Raw genomic sequence first — 5,809 nt, 5'->3', positions numbered from 1 at the left:
TGAGTGTCCGAACGTCGGGAAGCTAATTGATTTATTATTTCTTGCCCCAATTGATGAATGGTTGCCTGACATCGATCCACTGTTTCCTTGAGACGATCCTTTGTCTCTTGATGTACTCGACTTTCATAAATAGGATTATAGTGCTCCTGGATTGATGGATATGGAGATGGTGAATATTGAAGTGGTGGTTCTTGTGAGTAATTGGGTTGGAATTGGGGTGGTTCTAGATATGGTTCATATGGCTCATAAGGTGGTTGGTATGGTGGTTGAGGGTTGGGGTTATATGGAGGTGAATGGCGGAAAGGGGCTTGTGAGTGTGGTGGTCCAAAGTTATATTGAGGAAAGGGTTCATAGGCATATGGTGGTGGTTGTTGATAGTCCATTGGAGGTGGTTGTTGCCATGAGGGTTGATCAAATCCTTGTGGCTCCTCCCATCTTTGATTGTTCCAACCTTGATGCCTGTTCTCATTGTAATTTCTTCTTCCTGCAACATAATTGTAACCAGACTCATAGCCAAAGGGGTGAGAGTTCATAGTAGTAAATAAAAATTAAAAATGAAAATAAAAATAAATTTAAATTAAAAGGTTATTTAAATTTTGAATTTGAAAATTAAATTTTGAAATTTGAAATTTGAAATTTTGAAATTTGAATTTTGAAATTTGAAATTTGAATTTTTGAAATTTGAATTTTTGAAATTTGAAATTTGAAATTTTAAAAATTTTAAATTTGAATTTTGAAATTTGATTTTTGAAATAAGATAAGATAAGATAAAAATTTTAAAAATAAAAATCTGAAAATTTTTTTTTTCGAAAAAAAATTAATTAAAAATATTTTTGAATTTAATGAGGAAAGAGAAAAGCAATAAAATGGCACCAAATTTCAAATTTTTAGATCAAAATGAAGAAAATAACTAAGAACAGCTTGAAGGTCAAGATGAACGTGAAGAACAACTTGAAGATCAAGATGAACACTAAGAACAAATTTTTGAAAAAAAAATTTTTAATAACTAAATAAAAGCCAATAACCTCTTAATTTATGAAAAAGCAAAAATAAAAACAAATAAACAAGCAAAAATCAAAAAATATTTACAATAACCAATAATAAGGCACACGTTTGCAATTCCCCGGCAACGGCGCCATTTTGACGTTAGGATTTTCGCCAGTAAAGAATTTCATAAAAACAGTGGATATAGTTGTAGATATAGTTTCTAAACTGACAGAAATCCCTTCGTACAAACGTTTTGGTTGTCACAAGTAACAAACCCCTTTGAAATTGATAACCGAGTATTGATGAGCGGATAATTTATACGCTTTTTGGCATTGTTTTTAGTATGTTTTTAGTGGAATCTAGTTACTTTTAGGGATGTTTTCATTAGTTTTTATGTTAAATTCACATTTCTGGACTTTACTATGAGATTGTGTGTTTTTCTGTGATTTCAGGTATTTTCTGACTGAAATTGAGGGACTTGAGCAGAAATCAGATTCAGAGGTTGAAGAAGGACTGCTGATGCTGTTGGATTCTGACCTCCCTGCATTCAAAGTGGATTTTCTGGAGCTACAAAACTCTAAATGGCGCACTTTCAATTGCGTTGGAAAGTAGACATCCAGGGCTTTCCCGCAATATATAATAGTCCATACTTTGGCCAAGAATAGACGACGCAAACTGGCGTTCAACGCCAGCTCTCTGCCCAAATCTGGCGTCCAACGCCAGAAAAGGAGCCAAAACCAGAGTTGAACGCCCAAACTGGCACAAAAGCTGGCATTCAACTCCAAGAAGGACCTCTACACGTGCAACACTCAAGCTCAGCCCAAGCACACACCAAGTGGGTCCCGGAAGTGGATTTATGCATCAATTACTTACTCATGTAAACCCTAGTAGCTAGTTTATTATAAATAGGACCTTTTACTAGTCTTTTTGACCATCTTTGATCAGTTGTATGCTATCTTAGATCACGTTTAAGGGCTGGCCTCTCGGCCATGCCTGGACTTTCACTTATGTATTTTTAACGGTAGAGTTTCTACACTCCATAGATTAAGGTGTGGAGCTCTGCTGTTCCTCAAAGATTAATGCAAAGTACTACTGTTTTCTATTCAATTCATCTTGTTTCGCTTCTAAGATTTTCATTCGTACTTCAACCTGAATGTGATGAATGTGACAATCATCATCATTTCCTATGAACGCGTGCCTGACAACCACTTCCGTTCTACCTTCGACTGAATGAGTATCTCTTAGATCTCTTAATCGAAATCTTCGTGGTGTAAGCTAGAATGATGGCGGCATTCAAGAGAATCCGGAAGGTCTAAACCTTGTCTGTGGTATTCCGAGTAGGATTCAATGAATGAATGACTGTGACGAGCTCCAAACTCGTGATTGCGGGGCGTTAGTGACAGAAGCAAAAGGATAGTAAATCCTATTCCAGCATGATCGAGAACCAACAGATGAATAGCCGTGCCGTGACAGGGTGTGTTGACCATTTTCACTGAGAGGATAAGATGAAGCCATTGACAAGGGTGATGCCTCCAGACGATTAGCCGTGCTGTGACAGGGCATTTGGATCATTTTCCCGAGAAAAGACCGAAAGTAGCCATTGACAATGGTGATGTATCACATAAAGCCAGCCATGGAAAGGAGTAAGACTGATTGGATGAAGATAGCAGGAAAGCAGAGGTTCAGAGGAACGAAAGCATCTCCATTCGCTTATCTGAAATTCTCACCGATGAATTACATAAGTATTTCTATCCCTATTCTATTATATAATTTTCGAAAACTCCATAACCATTTGATATCCGCCTGACTGAGATTTACAAGGTGACCATAGCTTGCTTCATACCGACAATCTCCGTGGGATTCGACCCTTACTCACGTAAGGTATTACCTGGACGACCCAGTGCACTTGCTGGTTAGTTACACGGAGTTGTGAACCATGGTCTTGGCATCATGTTTTTGGCGCCATTTCCAGGGAAAGAAAGAGCAATGAATTTTACATAATTAAAGTGTAATCACGATTCCGCGTACCAAGTTTTTGGCGCCGTTGCCGGGGATTATTTGAGTTTGGACAACTAACGGTTCATCCTGTTGCTCAGATTAGGTAATTTTCTTTTTGTTTTCTTTTCAAACAAATTTTTTCAAAAATATTTCAAAATTTTCTCACCTGTTTTTGAAAAAAAAATTTTAGATTCAAAATTTTTAAGAATGAATTCTAGTGTTTCATGAAGCATGTGAAGCCTGGCTGGCTGTAAAGGCATGTCTAAATTCTTTTGGACTGAGGCTTCCAACCATCAGCTGTTATACGACTGTAGGGTATGTCAGGCATGTCATGTCTGAATTACATGCTGAAGCTTGGCTGGCCATTGGCCATGTCTAGTGTTTTGGACCGGAGCTTTCATTGAAAGCTTGGCTGGCTAGTGAGCCATGTCTAATTCCTGGACTGAAGCTTTAGACTAACATGACAAGATTCCTGGAATTCATATTAAAAATTTTGGAATCCTTATTTTTCTTTCTTTCTAAATAATTTTCGAAAAATATAAAATAAAAATCCAAAAAAATTAGAAAATCATAAAAATCAAAAAAATATTTTGTGTTTCTTGTTTGAGTCTTGAGTCATATCATAAGTTTGGTGTCACTTGCATATGCATCTTGCATTTTTCGAAAATATCATGCATTCATAGTGTTCTTCATGATCTTCAAGTTGTTCTTGGTAAGTCTTCTTGTTTGATCTTGATGTTTTCATGTTTTGTGTCTTTTCTTGTTTTACATGTACATTTTTCGTTTCTTAGAGTCTAAACATGAAAGATTTCTAAGTTTGGTGTCTTACATGTTTTCTTTCCATCAAAAATTTTTCAAAAATATGTTCTTAGTGTTCATCTTGACATTCAAAGTGTTCTTGGTGTTCATCTTGACATTCATAACATTCTTGCATGCATTCATTGTTTTGATCTAAAATTCTCATGCATTGCATCATTTTTCTTGTTTTTTTCTCTCTTCATAAAAAAATTTCAAAAATAAAAAAAATATCTTTCCCTTTTTCTCTCATCAAATTCGAAAATTTGGATTGACTTTTTCAAAAATTTTTAAAAATCTAGTTGTTTTTATGAGTCAAATCAAATTTTCAACTTAAAAATCTCATCTTTTTCAAAATCTTTTTCAAAAATCAAATCTTTTTTCAAAATTCTTAGTTATTTTCGAAAATTCCAAAAATATTTTTCTTATTTTTATATCAAATTTTCAAAAATAACAATAACAATTAATGTTTTGATTCAAAAATTTCAAGTTAGTTACTTACTTGTTAAGAAAGATTCAAACTTTGAGTTCTAGAATCATATCTTATGATTTCTTATGAATCAAGTCATTACTTGTGATTTTAAAAATCGAATCTTTTTCAAAAACTAATTTCTATCATATCTTTTCAAAAATATCTTCTCATCTTATCTTTTTCAAAAATCTAATTTCAAAATATCTTTTCCAACTTCCTAACTTCTTATCTTTTCAAAATTTGTTTCAACTAACTAACTAACTTTTTGTTTGTTTCTTAACTTTTTCAAAACTATCTAACTAACTCTCTCTCTCTCTCTAATTTTCGAAAATATCTTCCCTCTTTTTCAAAAATTTCTTTTTTTATTAACTAATTATTTTTTATTTTTATTTTTGATTTAAAAAAAAATTTTCGAAAAAAAAATACTAACCTTTTTCAAAAACTATTTTCGAAAATCACTAACTCTTTCTCAAAAATTATTTTCGAAAATTCTCCCTCTCCCATCTTATTCTATTTATTTATTCATTTACTAACATCTCATCTCACATCTCTGCCCTCCTCACAGTTGTGTTTCTTTCTTTACATCACATTCTTTGTCTCCCTCTTTTCTTCCACTCACAAAAGGATCCCTATACTATGGTATAAAGGATCCATATTATTATTATTATTATTATTTCTGTGCCCTCTTCTTTGTCATATGAGCAGGAGCAAGGACAAGAACATTCTTGTTGAAGCAGATCCAGAACCTAAAAGGACTCTGAAGAGAAAATTAAGAGAAGCTAAATTACAACAATCCAGAGATAACCTTTCAGAAATTTTCGAACAGGAAGAGGAGATGGCAGCCGAAAATAATAATAATGCAAAGAGGATGCTTGGTGACTTTACTGCACCTAATTCCAATTTACATGGAAGAAGCATCTCCATTCCTGCCATTGGAGCAAACAACTTTGAGCTGAAACCTCCATTAGTTTCTCTGATGCAGCAGAACTGCAAGTTTCATAGACTTCCATCTGAAGATCCTTTTCAATTCTTAACTGAATTCTTGCAGATATGTGATACTGTTAAGACTAATGGAGTAGATCCTGAAGTCTACAGGCTCATGCTTTTCCCTTTTGCTGTAAGAGACAGGGCTAGAATATGGTTGGACTCTCAACCTAAAGATAGCCTGAACTCTTGGGATAAGCTGGTCATGGCTTTCTTAGCCAAGTTCTTTCCTCCTCAAAAGCTGAGCAAGCTTAGAGTGAATGTTCAAACTTTCAAACAGAAAGAAGGTGAATCCCTCTATGAAGCTTGGGAAAGATACAAACAGTTGACCAAAAAGTGTCCTTCTGACATGCTTTCAGAATGGACCATCTTGGATATATTCTATGATGGTTTATCTGAGCTATCAAAGATGTCACTGGACACTTCTGCAGGTGGATCCATTCACCTAAAGAAAACGCCTGCAGAAGCTCAAGAACTCATTGACATGGTTGCAAATAACCAGTTCATGTACACTTTTGAAAGGAATCCTGTAAATAATAGGACGCCTATGAAGAAGGGAGTTCTTGAGGTTGA

The 5,809-nt window shown here is 34.5% G+C and overlaps 1 non-coding gene across 1 annotated transcript; it reads right to left on the bottom strand.

Annotated features, from left to right (window-relative positions):
• Positions 1-5,483: 5,483 nt before the first annotated feature.
• Positions 5,484-5,591, bottom strand: LOC112773509 (small nucleolar RNA R71). The gene has a single exon (XR_003188056.1). It is a non-coding gene; the product is annotated as a small nucleolar RNA R71 (small nucleolar RNA).
• Between the last annotated feature and the right edge of the window lie 218 nt (positions 5,592-5,809).

Source organism: Arachis hypogaea, chromosome 18 (assembly GCF_003086295.3).
Source record: "Arachis hypogaea cultivar Tifrunner chromosome 18, arahy.Tifrunner.gnm2.J5K5, whole genome shotgun sequence".
In the NCBI taxonomy this organism is placed as follows: Eukaryota; Viridiplantae; Streptophyta; class Magnoliopsida; order Fabales; family Fabaceae; genus Arachis; species Arachis hypogaea.
The sequence above is the reverse complement of the archived record's forward strand: the minus strand, read 5'-3'. Positions and strand labels throughout refer to the sequence as shown.